Source organism: Coptis chinensis, chromosome 4 (genome assembly GCF_015680905.1).
Source record: "Coptis chinensis isolate HL-2020 chromosome 4, ASM1568090v1, whole genome shotgun sequence".
NCBI classification, from domain to species: Eukaryota; Viridiplantae; Streptophyta; class Magnoliopsida; order Ranunculales; family Ranunculaceae; genus Coptis; species Coptis chinensis.
The window spans coordinates 70,061,287-70,085,478 of NC_141459.1; the positions used below are offsets into that span (position 1 = coordinate 70,061,287).

The 24,192-nt window shown below is 36.5% G+C and overlaps 1 long non-coding RNA gene across 1 annotated transcript; it reads left to right on the top strand.

The window, feature by feature from the left end:
- The first annotated feature begins 9,422 nt into the window (after window positions 1-9,422).
- Window positions 9,423-10,143, top strand: LOC147504582 (uncharacterized). The gene is made up of 3 exons (XR_015220422.1): window positions 9,423-9,545; window positions 9,772-9,876; window positions 10,061-10,143. It is a non-coding gene; the product is annotated as an uncharacterized LOC147504582 (long non-coding RNA).
- Window positions 10,144-24,192: the final 14,049 nt, after the last annotated feature.

Consider the following 24,192-nt stretch of genomic DNA (forward strand, 5'->3'; position numbering starts at 1 on the left):
TCGACCTACTCTATACATTGTTATGTTCCCCCCTTTTTAGAGTTTCGTTGGGTCCATGGCTTGCTATTACATGTTAATGAGGGGCAATATTTTTTGGACACTCCTAGGTTTGTAGAAGTGATGCTTTTGTTTCTTAAAGTGTTTCAAAGCCTTCTTGAATAGCTAGATAGATAATTTTTATTGTGGTTCAATGTGTTGTGTAGGGTATAAGTTTGATGGAGGGAAAAATAAGAAGGCCAAAAGAACAACTCCCTAATCAGATGATCATGCTCACGTCAAGCTCCTCATCAAGGTAAAAACTTAAAATTCCACCATCCATTTTCTCATTTGTTCAACTTGTTACTTCCTTTAGGTGGATTTTCAAAATTTTAATTAATTACATGAGTTTAATTAGTAATATTGTATTTCTGAGTTCATTATTTGTTTTGTGAATTTTTAGGAATTAGATGGACTTTGTGGAGCCCCACTAGCTAAGATTTATAGTGAGTGAAGCCATCACTAATGCTTGGTATTGCAAAGATTCGGGATTGCTTGGAAAACCGTATCAAAATTTGTAACCCTTCGTTATTATTTGTAAATATGAATTTGTAACTCTTAGAAAATATTTTGAAGTTATACTATATATATGATTCAACGAATATCCTACATGTTTCAGCCTTTTACTTGGGCTTGCTATTACTTACTTGCAAGGTAATGGGGATATGGATAAATTCATATATGGATTTGAGATGTTTATTTCAATATAGAACTAGTAGTGTCATTTTTGCAGGTTAAGGGCGTCCCAATATAATGAGAAATATGAGAAATTATTTTTTTGCAGGGTTTAACAAGAGGGGCATTTTTTTGCAGGTTTAGCTAGTTGCTACAAAATATGAGATTTTTTTTTATTTGCAACCCATCAATAACGGTTCATAATCGTTACAAATTAAAAAGCGTTGCTAAAGTTTTGTACGAAACAGGCATAACTAAGCGTTACAAATAATATTTGCAATGGTTAAAAACCGTTGGAAATTTTTTTTTGCAACGGTTAAAAAGCGTTGCAAATATTTCTAACACTTTACCCACGCTATATTTGCAACGCTTAAAAAGCGTTGCGAATATTATTAGCAACGGGTTTTTGCTGTTAGTAATAGCCTGTTATGGTGTAATGGATGTGGTTGCCATAGATGAGACCGAGCTTCAATTCCCATAACCAACAAAATGTTTTTGAGAAATTAATTATAATATTTCGGACTTGGGCTAGGAATCGGTCATATCAACTGAGAACACTGATATCTTGGGCTAATGAGAAAAAATCATCACTGATATTATCATAAACCAAAGTTGCCCACGACTGAATGCCCTTCGTCTTCTCCTCTAAAAAAATTCAGAAAGAGAGAGTATCTAGATAGCCACTAGAGGGGGAAGAGAGATAGATAGAGAGAGAAAGAAAAAGAAAAATAGAGAGAGGAGGAGTTGCTTCAAAATTGACGAGGAGCTTGGCGGCTTGGAGGGGTTGAAGACAATAGAAAATTGGAAATTCTATTATAAGATTTGATGTAGTGCTACCAAGGCCAGTTATGCAAAACTAAATACATTGGGTATTCTTTGGTACAAGAGAAGCTAAGGCCCATTTATACTCATTTATGTTAAGACGGTGTAAAGGCAGTAGCTAAGGTCCATTTGTGCTTGTAAATTGCTACTTTTACATTAAATATTTGAATGAATATGGGATATATTATGTTTTACGTACTAATTGTTTCTTAATTATTATTGGACTTAATGTTGGTTACTATTCTATATTTTGAGGTATAATTGTATATTTGTATATAATACTATAGAGCCGATTAAATCACCGATTAACTGATTAATCGCGATATAAACTTCATAGGCCGATTATCGACATTACGAAAACCGATTTTAATTGAGACATAAATAAGGAAATAATAGTTTTATTTCTTAGTCGTTGTAGTATATATGAAGTTTGTGAGTACCTTCACTGGAAAACTCTCACGAGGCTATAACTTGTCCACTAGGGAATTCCTAGTGGTTTAAGGCCTTGTTGCATATGGTCAATGCAATTGCACTCGGTGAAACGAGATTAGTAGAACTCTATTTTTGGTCACTTATTCTAATTTCTCATATTTGCTTGAGGACAAACAAACTTAGCTAATAGAATAGAAATGAACTCTGATGTGGGTCCCACTAGAAAAGAAAAAAAGGAAGTAGAGAGAGAAAAAAGATAGTATTTTTTTTGTGTGGCCCTACGTGCAGATGTGCAATGCACGTGCTTTTTGCTAGTAAATGAAAGTGCACTTGTAAGTACTAAAAACAAACACCCTAATGGCTACAACCAATTTTAGAATTTTGGGCTCCCATAAACTGGAGGGTCAGTAACTTCGCCTAATGAATTCCAATTTTGTCCTATAATCCCTAGAAGATCATTTATCTAAAAAAGAAGTATTATGGTTTTTTTATGTTCTGCCGTCCATGGAATGATTACTTTTTGTTTTCCTTATGATTTCTACTCGGAGACCTGCCAAGGTGGGCCATATTGCTCGACTTTAGTCTCCTTCAATAGACATTTGAATTAGGTGTACCACAAGCCAATCAAATTGATCTGATGCACCATTTTACTTATTTGCTAATCATTTCAAGATGAAAAAACTAACATAATTAATTTAATCCATTGAATTTTTATCCAAAATTACCCAAAAAAGGTTAAATATATTTACAAATCACAATGATCTCAATGGAATTACATTATAACATAAATAAATAAAAGATAAAAGTAAGACATAACAAAAGAAATTCGTGCAATGTGTAGTGCATGCACACAAACTAATACATGTATCTAAGTTATATTTTAATTAGAAGGTTTGGAAATAAACTTTTAATCTATTAAATATGTAGATTATCCTAATGTTGTGCAACTGGAATAAACATGATCCGTTTTACCATCCCCCGCCATCAATATCAAAAAGTACATCATGATGCGCCTTTTTTCTCATGATTAATGTAGAACGAGTAGAAATTTAGAAGAAAGAGATGCAGAAATCTCGATTAGAAAAGAAGTGAAAAAGAAAGATAAGAAATATAAATGTATTAGAACAATAAGTAAGAAGATGATGAAGCTTTAGAGTAGAAATATTGATAATACCAAAGATAACTCAATTGAGAGATTCTTGAATAATAATCAAATCATAATAATCATAATGGGTTGATTCTTACAAATACTAGAGAAGCCATATTTATAGATATGGTTTCTTGAACTTTAAGCAATGCAATATAGCAACTACTTCTAATTCTAATTCGACCACAAATAAAGAAATAACTTAACTACTAATTAGAACTTTTCTAGAACCATATATAGGTATCCTATCCTACATCATTCTCTTCTTCTTTGAAACAACTCGTCTTTGAGTTGAAGTTAAATTGGAGAAAACAACCCGCGCGTTTAGAAATTAGGTTCTCACAATATTTTTCTTTAAAAGAACTCGCCCTTGAGTTATGCATGGGAATTATGAGAGCTTCATTCCTAAGATGCTTAAAAATTATGTCTCTTTGAGCTTTCCATCTCTTCTTGCATCTTATTTTCTTTTCCTTCTTGGACAACCGTTCAAAAAGTTTAAGAACATGTGGAAGTAGAATTCTAAAGTTTTGAATTTGAAAGTTTGATCTTCCAAGAAAGTTCTTGATATCACCACTAGTAACAACCAACTTGTTGCAGTATTCAACAAATGGGTCTTCAAATACAAGATGTTTCGGTACAACTTTAACCATTGTAGTCTCCTCTTCAAAAAAAGAACTTGTCTTCGAATTGTCATCATGCGGTGAATCTCTTTGTCTATCAATATCCACTTCAAAAGGTTTCTTCTCAACAAAGTTTTGATTTTCAATAAAGCAATTATGGACATATTTCTTAGCATCAACAGTGATTGCAACGATATATTTAGAGGGTGGAGGAATTGGGTTGGAAATTTTAGGTGGTGGTGTAGGTGACATATAGGTATCGATATTGGTGGTGGTGTAGGTAATATAAGTGTTGAAATTGGTAGTGGTGTAGGTAATATGAGAGTTGATATTGCTAGTGGTGTGGGCAATATGGGTGTTGATATTGGTGTTAGTATTAGTTGTGGTGTAGGTAATATTGGTGGAAATGTTTTGGGAAGCGGCGGTGGAGGCTTAAATATACTAGAATTTTCAGCTCTAGAAAGAAAACACATCTTAATATATCTGTCATGCGATGCCAACAATAAATAAAATTATATCGATTATTGTTCATGTTAGTCCAAGCATGTCCAACAAGAAGTTCATTAACAATAATTGTTTTGGATTTATCTTAACAGGGTTTTTGTGACTGTTTTAAAATGTTATTTGTGATCGTTTTAATCAAACGGTCACAAATGGCGAAAAAAAGTGTTTTGTGGATTTGTTTTAAAAGTTTTTGGACGAATGGTCGAATCAGAAACTGTCACAAATTTTTTTTTTCTAAGTAAGGGCATATGTGTGGAGTAATATTTGTGACCATTCTACTAAAACAGTTACATATTCCCCCCTGCCTTTATGTGATGACCCATCCATTTTTGGTCCCGCCCACAACTCCAGCTCATTAAAAAACTACTTAAAAAAACACGCCCACGTTCACTCTCACTCACTCTTAGGTGCCTCTTATGAACACCCAAAAAAAAAAAACCTCAATCTCTCACGACTCTCTTTTCACTCACCCTCCATCGATTGAAGCATTCTCTAGTCCACGATCTACATTCTCAAAAATGTTCACTCACCACTCTCAAAACCGAAGTAAACCGCTCTCAATCCAAAAACTGTATCATCACATCTTTAATTGATCCCTCATTTTACTCCCCAACCAAAGAAGAACTATCATCATCTTCAGTGTGACACTACACCATAACATGATATTTGTAACACACATCTTTTTTTGTTTTGTAACACTCTTTTGTGGTTGGTAAGCGTCTCACGCTAGTTGAGTGTTACTTTAATTAGGTTGATTTTCTAAAATTAATTTGTAACACTTATTAATTGCACCAAACCGTGTGGAAAGGGTTGCAAATCCAAAACCCATAACAACTTCGAAATTCGGAGAACACAAAATCGCTCTATTAATTATTTTCTTGGACCGGATCTCTTTCTCACACTTCTTCTTCTAAACTTAGGTTTCCTTCTCAATGGTCTCTTTTTGACGGATTTGTTCAATCTTCTCTCTCATCTTTGCCGATTTAGTAAGTACCTATTCGAATCTTCAACTTTCACTTTCGAATTATGTTTTCCGTGATCCTAGGGATTCCATTGCTAAACTAGGGTTGATGCCAATTCGATTTTAATTTTCTTGCTTCAAAGGTGCAATTTTTTATTTTGAATTTACTTGGTACTGCCTTCATTCTATTAGTAATTAAGAGTCCTTTTTGTCGATTCAAGCTAGAACAAAAGGAAATATTTAACTATACCCAAAATATATTGAATGTAACCATAACTAATTCTTGGTGGTTCAAGTGGTGATCTTTGGATCCATCCTCACTGTGATTATGAGCTTCACTATAGAATTTACGAGGATCATTTAGTTCCTTGGGGTATATTCCGGACTCCAAATTTGCTTCGGATTAAAATGGTAAGCCTTCCTTCTATGGTTGCACTCAAAGACAAGGAGGACTACCAAACCGATGGAATTCGTTCATACACAGTTTTGTGGTTCCAAATGAGGTTGGGTCGCGATCCATCTAGGATCGAGGGTAACGACCGATTATCAATTGGAGTTTGATTCCTTTGCAAAGCCATCCTACATTGCTCACACCTACTACCATTCCCTTTGAAACCATTTCGAGGGTGACCAAGATTAAGCGGAAAACCACCACTCTCACTAGGTATTGTTCCAATTTGGAACCAAGACCACATTATCGACAAAAGGTGACCGATTATCAAATTGTGGCTGTGGTTGATGACTAAATGACTGCCTCCATATCCTCCTCCGCTGAAGCCCTATCGGTAAACTCCCCAAATCCCATACGATATCGACCCGGAAGGCGGAGAAAGTTGAAACTTCGGGCACACGCCTCGCGATCATGGCTTCACCACCATGATGCCTAGGCGAAATAATACCCGAGGACTCGAAGGAGCTTCCATTTCACTATACCTCTCGACTATGAGGTTGTTGAATTTGCCTGAGACCATAAATGCGGAATCCTAAAGCGTAGAATTAAACTAAGGCATTAGGAAACAATTTAGCTAGTCACTTGCTATGGGTGTATTACGAAATAGATTAACCTACCATTTGAGAATAGGGAAACAAAAATAATACAAAAATGAAAGAGGTAAAATATGAAAAAATAAGTCTTTATCATCACTATTCCAAGTTACTAGCTTGTTAGATTTTCTTGCAACATGGTTTATAATTTATTCTGACTTTCTAAGGGTCTAGCTTTTTTACTCGTAACTGGAGCTAAACTCTTTTATTGGTTCAAAGGGTGTATATCTTTGTTTTATGTACTTTCGCATGAGACCAAATTAGAGGGTACTATAATAAATTCAAATTCTACCAAGGAGAATCTGATGGATGTATTTGTAATAGTTACATTGTAGGCATATGGTCCGATATAGGGAATCACGAACTAGCTTTCGGCAGTCTTTTGGGCTCTTTGTCTTGTTCATATCCTTCATGCCTTTATCATGTTGTCGGGCACTTGCATTCTTGACACTATTTTTCCAAATGAACCGATTATTGCTACCTTTGTCTCCCCTCGTCTATATCTTTATCATGCCTAAAGTTGCAATGAGAAATAAGCACCAGCTTTGATTCAAGTTTCATTTCCCTGATTACTTTAAGAGATCTCTCATTGGTGACCCATTAATTAAGTTTGACCTGGTTCATGAATGTGCCTGAATTGGGCAATCAAAATTCTGTAAAACATATAAGTTCAAGGAGGAAAGTGATGGAGAGAGTTTGGTGCAATGACTAATTCGTTGCTACCACAACCTTTTTATCGTGCATGCGGCTTTTCTTAGGATCATGCCATTTGGCACCCTAGTTCGTCTATTGGTGTTCCTAAGACAAACACAAGAAGTTGAATTTGTTGAAGTAAAATGAAGTGTTAGCAGGAAAACCTTGGAAAGGATGGGAGGTTTGAATCACAGAACACGATAAGCGAGATGTATAATTTGTTACCCTTCCTGTATATTTTGTTGTTCGATCCATTGTCGGTTTAAAGAAGAGATGTTTTCGGCTTCCTTCCGTTTATTGGCTCATGACTTTGGATTCTGATCTCACTTTCTAGGTCGTCATTTGTTCATATTTCATTTACCTAATTTAGTAAATATATTAACAAGGACTTATGTTGGGTGCAACACCGATATAAGTAGCAATGTAGCCAAATCAGAAGTTACGGAAACCCAACTGCAGTGTTATGTTTACCTCTACAGGTGTACATTTTTTATTTTTATTTCTTTTAATTATTTGTTGTTATTCATATCTTCGCATAGATTAATTGGTGTTAAGGATGCAAATGTGATTGAATGGACTTGATAATTTGATACACATTACATTCATAAGAAAGTCTAATAGAGGAACTGTTAATTTATGAAGACATTAAGGGCCCTGTATTTACATTTAAAGTAACAATTCTTTTGGGAATGAAAATATTGATCTATTTCTTTGTAAAGTCTCTTCTTTTTGCATGCCTTTTTGAGTATCTTTTCATTGTGCTCACATTATTTGACCCCCACTATTAATTAATGCATTACAATTGTTTTTGAGTAGCTTCTCTTTGTATTATGTTAGTTTTAAAAGTCAGATTACTACCTTTTTTGTTCAACCGACGGGTTCCTCGAGCAAGCTAGTCTTAGTGTGTCATTTGGGATGGGATTTGTTTCAAGGGAAAGGAAGTTTAGGACCGGGTCGACATTGAGCTTTTCCCGTAATTAGTGAGAGTCGAGCAAGTGATACATTGCTTAGGTTTTTGATACTTGTGCAAGCTACAAGGTACCACGGTTTAGAGTAATTTCTTTTTTGGTGAGAGTGATTACATTCTAATTTAATATAAGCAAATTGGCTCTAAATTCATTTGTTTAACCTAATCACATAATTGCGAGGATTACTGGGGAAAAACCGGGAACCCCTGCGGTTGAAAACTGAAGGAACCTATTCTAGATGAAGTTACCTCGGCTTTTGAAGCGGTACCACTTAATATTACAAGACATGAGACTTCTTCACTTTGTGGTTTACGTGCAAGCAAGTGAGTTAACATATAATATAGGTCTAGATATTTACGACTTTCATTAGCAAAAAATTGTGCAAAACGGATGTCTTATTTTTCTTCTTCCGAATCTAGGTAAATGAACTATCATATTTCTAGGCTTCGTTGTAATGTGCCATACTAACCCCTACGTTTCTCCTTTGACGGGAAGCATCTTTGTTGAACACAAACCATCGAGCTTGTGGACTCCATTTTCCCCCTTTATGAGGTATCCGTATTTGACAAGGATATTTATTTCCATTTTGTGTACCACTTGTTTTTTTATCTTTTGTTTGTTTGTTTATTTGTTTGTTACTTTATGTTTCTTTTTCTTTGTTGTCATACACTTTGCTTCGAATGAGCATCCGAATCGAAGTCTATTGTTTTCAAAGCTTGGTGCGTATCACCTAATATTGCATTGAGATCTGTCATTTGGCGAGCCCTTTTAAGTCTCTAGGTTCGCTACATGGTGAATTCGTGGTCTTTTCAATTTTTCCAGAACTTACCTAGCTCATGCAACTTGGTGTATTACCTTAGTCCTATTTTTTTTGGCTGTTTTGAGATTTGGTCTGTACCTATAAACCCAGCTACATTTTCAGTTGTCTACTTCAGTATATACTATAGTTTTGCAATTGTGCTAGATTGTGTCATTGAAAATAGAGGCTTCATTCCGGTGGATTCTTCTTTGATTCTTTGACTATTTTGTTATGTTCCTTTTGTTGCCATGTTGAGAGGCTCTCACCCTCTTTGAAAGGGCAGATGCGTAGGCCCTCCCTCTCTTTCTATTATCAAATAATTTTTTGTCTTAATATTGTTTTTCTTTTCATGAAAATGTTTGTGCATAAAAATGGCATGATAGTAAGCTCATTCAGTCCGTATCGTCAAAAATATATTTATTCATTCAATACGTATTTCGTGAATGGGGTTCTGGTCGTCATCGTAACGTTGGTTATTTAGTATTCATTTGATAGAGGCAAGACCCTGACATGAGCATTTATGTGCTGTTGTTCATGCATTTTGGTTCAACTATTGAATATCACTATTCTTTCTTTTGCTTCTCATGTCTCATTTATTGCTCCTTTTTTTGTTTAGTTTTGTATGGGCTTATGCTTAGTTTAATTGTTTTGAATATTTTTCTTGCTTTTAGTATATTGTCGATGAGAATTCGATGAATATACATATTTCTCTATTGGAGTGGGACGGATGACTTGGAAGTATTTATATTGAAGGGTTATGGGAAATCAATAAACTACCACATGGGATTACCATTGCTTCAAGATGTCGTTAGATCCATGGGGCAAGCTATAAAGGCTAAAGAAGGTATTGTATGTTGTCGCAGATTGTACGATTATCTTAATAGGAAATGGATAACAACTTTCCCCACTTTTTTGCAATTTTAAATGACATACCCAAGTGTAGTGTTGCGTTAAGGCTGTGTTTAGGCATCATAGTACCATGATCTTGTACTTTGTTTTTGTGTACATTTGTTTATCCACAACGATAGAAGAATTGCTCATAGCTGTTTTTCCTTTTCTTGTTTTTGTAGAACACCATACTCCAGGATCTTATGAAAAGGCTAGACTTTGATTTGCTCATGCTGAAACTGTTGTACCTTTCTCTTGTCTGCTTGGCCTCTTTCTTGATGGAGCTGGTGAGCTTTTATCATGTTTGGCTTCTCATGTGTTCTGTTTGTACGTAGAAAACATGTTGACATGCATGGTTAAGACTTGCATCTCCTCTGCATCTACTACTGCAGTCTTGAAAATGAGATTTAGTTATAGTTTCTCTAGAAGTATAAATTTCTTCCTATACTGATGTATACTTTTTGAGTTCAGAATTTGCACAAATACAACGGGATGAGGCTCTGGAATTACCATTAAAGCCTCCACACAAAAGAAATTGGAGGGAAGCAACTTTGTGGCACCTTTTCTTTGGGAATAATATACTTGTTCTGTAATTAGCAATATATATGAGTGTTACTTGAAATTTAATGGATTATATTCAGATATGTAGTTTATGAGTGTTTGCAGGGCCCCAATTTTGGAGGTTTTTATATATATTCACGTATTTTTTTTTTTATTTTTTTAATAAAAGAAAACAATATATACATATCACTGTTTTATCCAAACCGTCATGACTAATTGTGCTTTTTATGACCGTTAGAAAAGATAAATGCGTAACCGTTTATTTAAAACCGTCACAAATTATATGATTTGTTGTGACGGTTTTTGAGCAGTTGTTACCGTTTTTTATGGTAGAGAGAGGCTAGTCTAGAACAAATATTTGTGACGGTTTTGGAAAAAAAATAAATGACTCTCACTCCGTCACGGTTTTGGGGAAAAAAAAAACAGTGACAAAAGACTTTTTGTGACTGTTTTTAACAGTGATATAAAGCCTTTTTTCTTGTAGTGAAGTAGAATTCTAAAGTTTTGAATTTGAAAGTTTGATCTTCCAAGAAAGTTCTTGATATCACCACTAGTAACAACCAACTTGTTGCAGTATTCAACAAATGGGTCTTCAAATACAAGATGTTTCGGTACAACTTTAACCATTGTAGTCTCCTCTTCTTCAAAAGAACTTGTCTTCGAATTGTCATCATGCGGTGAATCTCTTTGTCTATCAATATCCACTTCAAAAGGTTTCTTCTCAACAAAGTTTTGATTTTCAATAAAGCAATTATGGACATATTTCTTAGCATCAACAGTGATTGCAACGATATATTTAGAGGGTGGAGGAATTGGGTTGGAAATTTTAGGTGGTGGTGTAGGTGACATATAGGTATCGATATTGGTGGTGGTGTAGGTAATATAAGTGTTGAAATTGGTAGTGGTGTAGGTAATATGAGAGTTGATATTGCTAGTGGTGTGGGCAATATGGGTGTTGATATTGGTGTTAGTATTAGTTGTGGTGTAGGTAATATTGGTGGAAATGTTTTGGGAAGCGGCGGTGGAGGCTTAAATATACTAGAATTTTCAGCTCTAGAAAGAAAACACATCTTAATATATCTGTCATGCGATGCCAACAATAAATAAAATTATATCGATTATTGTTCATGTTAGTCCAAGCATGTCCAACAAGAAGTTCATTAACAATAATTGTTTTGGATTTATCTATATATCTATTCTTTGAAAACTATTATTCAACTATTATTCAAAGTATGAAAGCTTGAATTTTGGATGTAGTTGAAAACCATTCCAATATTGATTGTCCTTGAATTTTGCTTGATCACAAACAAGATCTCTATGTAGACGAGGTTGAGTGACAAAAGCATTAAAAATCTTGAAGTCATGCTTAGTGTACCACAAATTAGGGTGTGATAAAGAGTGGGTAGGAGAAGATTGTGGTGGGATAGAAGAACTCATCTTTATTTATTTTTTCTTGCCAAACTCGAAATCAGTCCAAATCTAACACCTTGGATGAAAGCTGATGTATCTTTTGACTCCAATATCGAAATGTCAATTTTTTTTTTTCTTAGAAACTAGACATCCATATATTTCCAATGGTATATAACACGACGTCTAACTCCAAGTATTGTGATCGGTATACTTTTCGAAAAGATGACATTATTTGTGGGGATTTTTTTTTTTTTTGTAAGTGGAAGGGGAAAGTGAGCGGAAGCAATTTAATGATGAAAAAAAAACTAATGGTGTGATGAAGTGGTGGGAAAATAAAAATAGGGTGGTGATGGATCACTTTCTAGATAGGAATCGAGAAAGTGTGGCTCTGAATACCAATTAATGTAAAACGAGTAGAGATTTAGAAGAAAGAGACATAGAAATCTCGATTAGAAGATAAGTGAAGAAGAAAGATAAGAAATATAGATGAATTAGAACAATAAGTAAGAAGAAGATGAAGTTTTAGAGTAGAAAGATAGATAATAACAAAGATAACTCAATTGAGAGATTCTTGAATAATCAAGTGAGCGGAGCGAACGTTTTTGGAAAAGGTGGGGGGTACGTGGCCCAAAATGTAGTTTGGTAGGTTTCTGTCTGTCTGTCCTCAATCTTTCGCCTTCCCTCTCTCCCTCTCCCTCCTTCATTCTCCGCCACTTTCCTTCTCGCTCTCCCTCCTTCACTCTTGGCCCCCCCTCCTCTTTCTTCTTCTTCACTCGCTCAACCCTCCTTCTCAACCAAACCCAATTCTCTATCTCCTCACCCACACAAACCCATCTCTCCCTCTCTCTCTTCTCCACCCTCCGCTCACGCCCCCACTGCTTGCAGTTATCTAGTAATCAAATCATAATAATCATAATGGGTTGGTTCTTACAAATACTAGAGAAACCATATAACCATGCATATTTATAGATATGGTTTCTTGGACTTTAAGCAATGTAATATAGAAACTACTTCTCATTCAACACAAATAAATAAATAACTTAACTACTAGTTAGAACTTTTCTAGAACCATCTATAATATAGTTATCATATCCTACATCAATGATAAACCATGACAAACATAATAGTCCAACACACGTAAAATGTAGCCCAAAATGAAAAACACATCTAATGAGAGCAGAGTTGGCTCAAGACAATTTGGGATTCTGTGTGAAAGTATAAAAAGCTTCTCTTCCAATAGGGATTATATTATTTCATTTAATGTAGCACTTCAAGGATAAAATAGGCCCCTTGGGTGTTCAAAACTCATTAAACAATCGATTAATATTAAATCATACTTTTTATATATAGTAAACATTGAAAAACAAATTGGGTCTACAAAAGGGAAATAGGTACGTGTTACACTTTTGTAATGATCGGACAAGATGTAAGTATGGGTAAGATTATCAGAACATACTGTGAGCTCATTTCCAGATCAACTCACTTCTTACGGAATGGAAGTGAAACTATAAGAGGAGTTACTAGATCTTCACAAGTGAGTACTATTGCAGCTAGTCCGAAACTCCACTTCCTAGATATGTGTCAGTACCCTCCACTCTCAACCACTCGTGGTAGACCTCGTGTCTAGACTACAAGGTGTCGTGCATATGACCTAAGGTCGTCGTCCAAACGACCCAGAAATCTAACCATTTGCAAGCTAGTCAACAACATCATTAATGACAGATCATTACTTCATAACGGAAGGAGTAAAAGCAAGTATCAAGACAACGCAAAGGGGGATCTACTATAAAAGGAGGAGTCTTCTCCATTCTCAAATAGGGGGTTCACATTCTCTCCATCTCTAACTCAATAACTCAAGATGAACCACGCCCGACTTGATTCAGTTCATCGAGAATTGGATAAGTAGGCAAACTCGAACACCGACTTGAGTTGAGTCCAAACATCTTATACAAACCCTATTTCTCGAGATTGTAAGGTCATGACTAAAATGTACCTCTACATTAGCACCATCTGCGGTTTGTTTTCTTGAGAAAAACATTCACACCATTTTCTCAAGCCCACCTAAACTTGGTAAAACTACTATGGAAGAACAAATAACATTCTTCCATTCAACTATCAATGGCGAAAGAAACGAAAAGTCAACGTTCTAAGAGATAAGTCTACATTCAACTATCCTTCATTTATACTAATCTTTAATCTTTTGATCAATTCGGATAATCTGTGCACACTTCTATGTTGCAAGATATACTTCATACTTACAGATCACTTGAAGTCGATCCAGTACCAACCTGAGGGCTGCAACTACCACCATGTCACACGTTCCTTTACGGCAAATTGGTGACAATACAGATTCAGAAATCTAGCTTACAGGTCGCTCCTTACTAGGTCAACTAAGGGGTTGGTTCAACCAATCTCAAACAGAAATTTCAGAGCATGCTAATCTATGGACCTATATCAATGAGGAGAAGCGCACACCAGCACAACTCATCACAGAGCTATATCAAAACCTCAACCAGATCTCATGCAAAGACCTCCGCCAAGTCGTCCATCAGCCTTCCATTAGTCATGTCTTCCATCAACCAGGTCGTCCTAAGCCAGGTCATCCTCAGCTAGGTCGTCCATCAGATCAACGCATCATCAACTCAGGTCAGACAAAAATAGAAAAAGATGAACTTGGAAGGGAAAATAGTGGATTTTTACCTCAAAAATGGCCACCAAGGAGCAAAGTTAGGTGGTGACAGCGTGCGTGCCGCCGAGATCTTTTTGAATTGGGCTCACATGCGTGATTCTGACAACTGTAACCAAAGTTATGGTTAAAATACCGAAACGCATCCAAACTTACTCTAATTAGCTAAAGATCACGATTATTTGCCATCTTTGCGTTGATCCACCAACTCATGATACTTTAATACAATCAATGTGCAATCTGAAAACTCAGCATCAGCTTATCCTCAGCTCAGGCCATCCTCCAGTCAGGTCGTCCTCAAGTCAGCTCATCCTTAGATCAGCTCATCCTCAATTCAGTCGCCCATCCTTACCATTCAATTCAGTCATCCTCAAGTCAGCCCATCCTCAGATCAGGTCGTCCTCAAGTTAGGTCATTCTGAGATTAGCTCATCCTTAGATTAGCTCATCCTTTGATCAGGTCATCCTCAGGTCAGGTTTTCCTCAGGTCAGGTCATCCTCAGATCAAGTCATCCTCAAGTCAGGTCAGAGAAGGTCTACAACCTGGAAGAAGTAACTAATATTCTAACTATCAGTTCAACTCGAACACAATCAGTATCAGTTCAGCTTGTACACAGGTTGTCATCAGTTCACTGGAGCTTGAATGAACATCAATATTCTAGGTCGTCCCAGACTGACCGCACCGCAAAGCTTGCATCGATGATGTCAATCAATCTAAAAAAGCTCGCTCGCCATGGAGTTATACCATGCATAAAAAGTTGTCAGCATATCCATCATCAATTGAAATAACAAATCAAAGGGAGACAATACTTTGTCTAATCAAGGAATCAACAATTCCAAACCGAGAAGCATCCAAGTGTTCCCGAATCGGATATAACAATTCAAAGCACGCTAGTTCCTCCTCCTCGGCCGGTTAAGATATACTACAAACCAGTGAGTCGCTCGAATTGCAAAATGGAATTAGCTCACTCCTTTGTAGTTTATTGCAGGCCAATCAAGTTGGGGGCTAGCCATAGCCATCTTTGAATTGGGACAAGTTATTGCCATCTAAACATGTCAACCAAGCTCTAACACTGGGGCTAAATAACATTAACACCCACAAAGGGTTGCTTCTACTACGAACTGGGGGCTAGCTATAAGCACGCCAGCTCAAGGCAACTATCAATCATAGTAATGCTCCCAAAAGGCTTACTATCAGCCAACCAAATTGGCATCTACGATCATGGTAATGCCCCCAAAAGGCTTACTAATCAGCCAACTCAAATGACATCTACAATAACAATAGTGCTCCCAAAAGGCTAGCTATCAACCATTGTGACGCTCCCAAAAGGCTAGCTATCAACCATAGTGACGCCCCCAAAATGCTAGCTATCAACCATAGTGACGCCCCAAAAAGGCTAACTATAAACAAAAATGTCCCCAAAAGGCATACAAATCAACTTAACACTAACGCCAGGGTTAAGCTTGATTCAACTGTAATTACCACTCAATGACTAATTATCAGTCAAATCCAATCCACAGTACCCCCAAAAGGACCACAAATCAACTTAAGGCCTCTGATAGGGTTAAGCTTGATTCAACTATAATTACCACTCAAAGGATAATTATCAATCAAATCTAATCTACGAACTACGATCTACACACTACGAGCTATAATCTGTGTACTGCAACGTAGGATCTACCACGTCAACTCCCAACAAAGCTCTAAGCAACAAACGACATCGAGCCTACAAATACAGAAAATTCAATTCCAGCAATCTCCATTTTCAACCAAGTAAGACCGCATTTGTCTCTTTTATTATCTTTCTTTTACACCACTATTCTACAAACGGTGATATAAAGAAAGGGGCTATGTCAATACCCTCCACTCTCAACCACTTCGTGGGCGGACCGTGTCAGATTAAAAGCGGTGTCGTGCATACGACTCTAAGGTCGTCATCGTCTAAGCGACCTAGGAAACGTAACTGCTACAAGCTAGTCAACAACATCATTAATGGCCGGATCATTGCCGTTCAGAACGGAAGGAGTAAAAGAAATCATCAAGACAACTTGAAAAGAGGGATCTCGCTTTATAAAAGGAGGAGTCTTCTCCATTCTCAAAGGGGGGGTTCACATTCTCTCCATCTCCAACTCAATCACTCAAGATGAACTATGTCTGACTTGATTCCAGTTTATCAGAGAACTGGATAGGTAGGCAGCTCAGAACACCGACCTAAGTTCAGTCAAACATCTTATACAAACCCTATTCTCTGAGATTGTAAGGTCATGACTAAAATGTACCTTTACAATATGAATTCTAAATACGAAACTATGCATCATAGTTAGTTAGGAACTCAAAGTTCAGAACTCTACTTCCTCTATGAGAAGTCTAAGTTCGGGACTTTACTTCCTAACTAGTCAAGAACTCCACTTTCCAGTTAGGCAGCAAGTACGTGCAACTCTAAAAGACCACTTCCTAGTTAGGAAGTTTGAACATCTACTACATAATTCCAAACTACTTCGAAGCTCTAACTCCGGATATGATCCAAAGAATGTTTTATATATTGATGTTTAAGTCAATGTAGGAATCCTTACTCATAAGGAGACCTATTGACTCAGGAAACATTCTTCTAGAAGAGTTTAGATAAGACTTAAAGAAAGATGGTTACCTAGTTCATTAAACACTAATTACATACTAACTCACAAGTAAGTATGGGAAACCTAATCTATTCTTATAAATAGATCTATTGAGTTCGAGTTTTGAGTTTGATTCCTCTACACAAGATACGTAAGCCACCATCAAAATGTGGTTCAACTCATTATTGTCTACTTCTCTTCTTGATTAAATACTTCTATACTCCTTTGATCATCAACAAACTATTTATGTTTCTAGCTTAAGTAAAATCATCACACAGGCTCAATAGAAGGAAAAAAGATAATATAATAGTACACACGTCATTAGAGTTTTAGGAGTTTGAGTTTAATGGGGAATTGTTTCTTGAATTTCAATGGGATTCTAATTGTGTTTCCTAATAAATTGACATTATTTACAGGATTCTATTCTAGTTTCCTTAAAATCGGCTTTTTCTATCTATCAATTTTGTGCATATGTCATTATTGGAAATTTATGGAGATTCTAATAAATTTGATGTGGAAAAATGTTTATGATCAGAATAAGTTTAAGTAAAATGCTCTAGAATTATATGGCTTAAACAAGGATTTGGTTAGAGTACTTATATGCATGGGATGACTTTCTAAATTGTACATATTAGTATATCAGATTTGATTAAGAAACTAGCTTGATGTAATAAGTACATAGTATCATCCTATCACAAGGCGACATGTGCCCAACCTTTCATCTGAATCTAATTAAGTATACAACTACGCCTTGCATGAGCTTAACTATGCTCTAATTGAGCATGACGACTTACGTTGTTACGGTGTCTCATATCTTAATCTGTCCCATCGCTTGCCATTCTCATTCAGATTGTCTAGAACTTACACTTCTCAACAATTAATGAAGATAATCGTTACAAGATCCAACATGCATCCAACATTCTATATTAGGCACAATAATTCTCCAGACCTCATGCATCTGTTACAGATCTACTAATTAATGCAATCGAATACATTTCATATATGGCACAACGTGTTACTATCTTCTATTTATGACAGTCGATCTCCACCCACAACTCACCTATAACATGAGACCCATAACTACGTTGCCTTGATTCCACTCTCTCACACAGAATGGATATGTAGGCATCTTCTGCACTGAAGAAGAACTTTCATTCCCTCATTTTCAACACCTTCTCTTCAATCTCAAATCCACCTCTAATCCTTCAATAGTGTAATATAAATTACGCATACAAGTCTTAGAAGCGAGAATCGGTATTTACACTTGATAACTTGAGCAAAGTGGTGGATCAAAAATTTTGTGTTCAGCTCATTCTATACAAGTCTACTCAAACTAAATGTTATCCTATTTTTTCTTCACTAATAGTTAAAGTTTCTATGTTTACTATGAAAATGGCACTTTTATTATCTTTTTCATTTTTTGATTATACATTTACAAAAGCAGCAAGCATCATCGAACCAATCTTTGGACGCATGGTTTATGTGTCATGTATTTATATAACCATGGGTAACTTTAGTGTTATGCATTCAATCATTTGCTTGTTCACTTGTAAATGCATTGGATCAATCAAGTGTTTTGCATACATTCTTTTGCATGGTCAATTGTTGTACATTACATCAATATAGTGTTGTAGTCATGTGCATTCATTCATGTGCACGCGTTCACTTGTAAATGAATTAGATCAATGAAGCTAGTGTTGTGCATTCATTCTTTTGTTTGTTCACTTGTAACTGCATCCAAAATTTGAGATTCTACTAGTGCTTGATATGATACTTAAACTTTAATTGCAATTTGATGTTTTAGCCTATTCATTTCAAAAGGCTACAAAACATTGATTTCAAATAAGTTAATCCATGCAACTCAAAACAATAAACACACAAAAAAAATCTTTGTATAATAACTGATAAAACTTAAATTGAAGTATGTTCTCTTCAAATCCAGCCCACCTTACACTTACAACAATAGCCGACTCTGGTCGTTGTCTCTTGCACCTATAGTCCTCGAAGCGGTTACCTGCAAAAAATTCGTTTAATTTGGACAACAAGAAAATAAATAATAAATCTACAACAGTCAGTGGCTCATCCACACAATTTTTGTGCATACAAATTATTTGCTTTAGTAATTTCACATATAGGCATATAGTACAAGAGACTGAAATTCATATATGTTAAAAGCACCTGAAACTAATTAGTTATTAATGGTGTGCTGGGTGTAACTATTTTGCTATATTAGGGCACCCTACAAGAATGCTTAGGTTTATTAGAGATATAGAGAGCATCCAAAGGAACTCCGCATAGGATCGAAACCTTAGATATGGAGTCATTGCACACTCGATAGTGTAGAGCTAACAACCCCAGCATATTCATAAGTATTCTATCCATTATACCTTCATTCACCTAAACATGAACATGCATGAGCTTGAAGGCCAATAAGTCTTTGTTTATGTTATCACTATATCCTGCCTTATACAACTGACCGTAACACAAGTGAATACGTTATATACCTTTGTTTCAAGACAATTCCTATTATAGAGATATGTATAAGTAACTAGACATCATTCATATTTGAAGTCCCATGCAATCATTTACGCTTCTCCACACTGACTAGCTTTATGAGCATTCAAAAAAGAGGTCAAATGAATTTTCCTTTTCATTGTTGTCACACAACCAACATGATGCACTAGTTTATATATATATATTGCTAATATGACCTGAGTAGGCAATTTCCAAGTAGTTGCCACGTTGTAAAAGAATGGATGGGTACTACCCGACTTACCCCATACTAGCTTAGACCATCGACCTCTAAGAAACCTCATAGCATTGTATGCAGATTTGGAACTTAACTTACCACTAGGGTAGACTCCAAACTACTTATATATAGGGATATAATCATTCATATCGATCAGTTTCAAGGATTTGTTGCTTTAATTTGAGGATTGCTTGGTTGGTTCTAAGCCTTTTCATTCCACATTCCATGAGTGATCAACTCACTCACCTTACCATTTAGACGTAATTGAATGCCATTTGCTTCAGACATTTTGAAAAAAGGATAGTCTGAACTCCATAAATCATACCACAACCATGTTTCATTTCCCAAAGCAATGTTATGCCTTATAAATCTCCTTGCCAACTTCCTAATATCCAAGATATTTCTCCATACCTACGAGTAGTCATTTGCAGGGGTCTTTATAGTCCAAAACTCTTTGTTTTTAATATGCTCCACGTCCAGTTCACCCAAAAACCGCACTCACTTCAAATAATCTTGTACACAGGCCCACAATAAGTAGATTGGCTCCAAAGTCTTAGATCCAGTATGCCTAGTCCACCTTCTTCAATTCCTTTGACAAAGCAGTGGTCTAACTACGTACTTACATGGTGCATCTTTTTCTCCATCGCATGCCCACTCCATAAAAATATGTTACATATGATAAGAGCCCAAAACTGTAGTTTTAACCCCTTAACAATCATACTTTTAGACCAATTATGTGAGTAATAAATAAGAGTTAACACTGATTACGTGTTTTTATGTATTTCAGGCAGTAAAGTCAATTATGTGCAGAAATGTGCTACTTTGGCGAGATAAAGGAGCAAGGATTGGTTGCTAAGAAGTTCTGTGATAAAGGCCAAGATTCAAGGAGACAAAGCCTTCGTAAAGCCCGGTCAAAGCTGAAAAGTCAACGAGGGAAGCGATTATTGCCAAGTCGGCAGAAGCTTGAAGACCATATCTTTGGACTCGGACCACCGAATTGGGCCTACCTTATGCCAAAACGACCGGATCGGAAAGAGCTTTCCAATGGTCAAGCCTTGGCCAAATCAGAGGAGCAGAAGTGGACGAAAAGTCTGTTGAAGCCAAATCGGTGAAGAGCCCTTTTCGGTTGAAAGAATTGGATTTTGGGCCCGATTTTAAAATTTAAAACATGGCTCAAGCCCATACACGATTTTTGGATCTGAAGCATATAAAACAAAAGTTTAGCTTTTTGTAAATGGTAGCTAATTAGACCTAAAAATATAGATAATTCTAGATCTAGTTTTAATTGTTTTTAATTAAGTTTAGTTTCATTTCATTCCTTGTTTTAGATTAAACCTTGAAAATATTGTTATTGCTTGATTAGATAAATAAAATAGTAGATTTTTGTTCATTTTGATTTTGTCATTTACAATTGTTTAGATCTAAATTCCTTTATTACTTGTTATTCATTTCCTATTTATTACACGAGATTTCAATTATTGTTTAGTAAAATTGCATAAGATAGAAGTTTTTATATGATGTCTAGTTTTAATTCAATGGGAAATGATAGTAGTATGACTCAAGGCTAAGCCTCCATTAGAGGGGGTTGAAGAAGCATTGATGAAGCTTGATCCTTGTTAACTTAGAAATGAGGTGAGAGTTTATTCCACTCTAGAAGGTCGTTGATTAAGCCATGAGAATGGGTGGACTGACCTCACATGCTAGTTATTGTTTGTAGAGATGCTATGTATAATTAGGGATTAAATTACTATTTTTGATATCGAGAAGCATTCATTGATTTGGATCCACGGACAGTCTTTGTTAGTTGATTAAGTCGGAGTTAAAGGTGGATTCAATTCCCTTTAATTCTTTATCTAGATTCAAAACCCTTAGCATTCTATCATTTAGTTATTAAGTGACTTGTTAATTGAATTCACCTCGTAGTATAGAATTCCCCTAAGTAAAATCTCATTAGACTTTGGGTACGATTAGTTGACCACGAAACCATCATGCTAAAGAACTAGGAGTGGAGCGAATCATTTACTCCCCTATATCTCAATAGGATTGAGAGTAAAATTATCTTTGATAAATCTAGTAACAAAGCGTTTTAGTTTTACTTTGGTTTTAGAGTTTCATCTCTTTATTCATTAGTAAAACTATTCATTTTCACGATCATCAAATGGGCACGCTGCATCTTAGTTCCCTTTAGCATTGGTTTCATTAATAGAATTAGTCATTTTAAGTCCCATTAAACCCGCGCCCCACCCTTGTTTGATTCATCTTTGTGGTTTGTCCATTTCAGCTTAAATTTTCCTCGCGAAAATACATGGAGGCGCGCTGCGCCCAAATAGCGCTACACATTATGCTCAAACTCCCGGAAATTCATTTTATATGGAGCGCACCTGGCCCAAATAAGCCACCTGTGCTCAAAACACGGACATCGGACAAGTCTGGCGCAGCGCTGGCGCCAAAATGAAGTGCCACTGTGCCTAAAGACACGGAACTCGAGTTGTCTGGCTGGCACCTTCAAACAGCGCACTGCCCCCTCTCTGCTGAAATTGCCCAATTTCCTCGAGGGTTTGTTTCAAACTTTCCATTTCTTCAAAGTTTTAGGTGTTCTAACTTGTTATACACCTTGAGCTTAGCGCGTAAACAAGGCGTTATTATTAAAGCGAAGTAAGGCAAGGAGGCATTCTTTTCTTCTTTTCTTCCACACCTCTCATCTCAGGTTAGAGGTTTATACTAGTATATCAAGATTGTGTGGAGTGTTGTGGGTGTTTTAGACTTACCCTTGCATGAGATTGAAGTGCGGTGGGAGAAAAACACCGAGCGTAATTAGTCGTCAGCGTCAACAAACACATCTATCTAGTATACCAATCACTACGCCTCTAGCTACTATTCCACACACCACACGACGACATAATGGCTGAAGAAAAGAGGCTCCTCTCTCCGACTTTTACAAAGCCTTAGCGATAGCCCTAAATCTTGCATCGTTCTAGACCTGGTGGGGGATTTTCGACTCCCCAAACATATTTAATTTGTTATCGCACATGTGTAGGATTGAACAAGTCTTTACAACATTCCACCATCCTACGGTTGGTGCGAACAAATTAAAAGCGAGGGTATTTCCTTCACACCTTAGCGATAAAGCGTCTTGTTAAGCGCCTTGGCGCCTAATTCCCTGTGGACTTCGTGGGCTAAACTTGTTGTTTGTTTATGGAACATTTTTACCTACCCCTAAAGGCGGATGAGATGCTTTCAAGATTCATTTCTTTCGACAAAATCCTCATGAATCATTTTCAGAGGCTTGGAATCGTTCACCCGATCTCCTTATAGAGTGTCCCCATTATAACCTAGCGAAAGGCACGTTAGTTCGTGCCTTTTCAAAGGACTTCTACACCACCATAAAGAAGTCCTTGACATAATGAATGGGGTAGTTTCTAAGTAAAGGAGCCACCGGAGGCTTACAAATTTTAGAAGATCAAACTAAAGCTTAATAATAATTGGGGGTAGTGATGATATCCCCATTTCTGCTAGTTCTTCTTCCCAGATTAAAAGGCCGGTATGTTTGAGATGAAACCGATCGAGAACTTAAAAATTTGTCGAATCTCTAACTAAAAGGTAGAGGCTATTTTTGTTCAACAAAGCATATCCCGTCATGAATGTCAACTCCAATCCATGTAATTTTGTTTGAGTCGAGCACCCGACTCCTATTGTCCTCTATGAACAACAACAACAATCGAGCAAGATAATGTTTGCTCCATTAATAGCTATCTATTCCTAATGCCCCATGGAGACAAAATCCAACTTCAGTTGGGCGAAACAATCAACAAGTTACACCTCCGGGGTTTAATAACCAAAATGTTAGGCAAGCAAACAATTATAACCAAGCTCCACCTAGGCAAGGACAAGGACAAGATTTGGGGGGAATTATAATAATTATAACAACCAAAAGCGCGCAACCCACGACAAGGTCAAGCACAAGGTCAGGGTAATTATAATAGTTATAATACCAATAGAGGTATCGTTTAGGTTAACGGTAATAACTATCTGACCGCCCATAAATAATCAATGTGAGATAGTTCGATCGCACCACCACGTGACTACTACACCTACACAACCAGGATCGTATCAGCCTTTTATACAGGTTACCCAACAACTTTTCCAATCAATGACTCAATCGAACCAACAGATCTTAAAATCCGTGCTTCGGGGCATACAACAGTTAGCCCAAGAGAAATCCCAACTAAAAGCGTGTTTCGGGCCAAAAGCGATACCAAATCCTAAAACAGCAAAACACGACCTTTGAGGTAAGCGGTAATACTGAATGCGGAAACTACTGGCCGTAGGTGAGCTAAAATGCCATCACCACTCTCCATTACGGTAAAGTGGTTGATAACAAAGTAACTATGCCTATAGTTATCCCACCGATAGTCCACACGGGGATGTCGAACTAGATACCTAAATAGAAACCGAAGAGCCTACCGCGTAGAGGTACCGGTTAAACTACAACCTAAGAAACGAGATACCTAAGGTTAGACATCGGTTGAGCCACACGCTAAATATAGAGAGAAACCACCGTTCCCAGAAATTAGCCATGCTA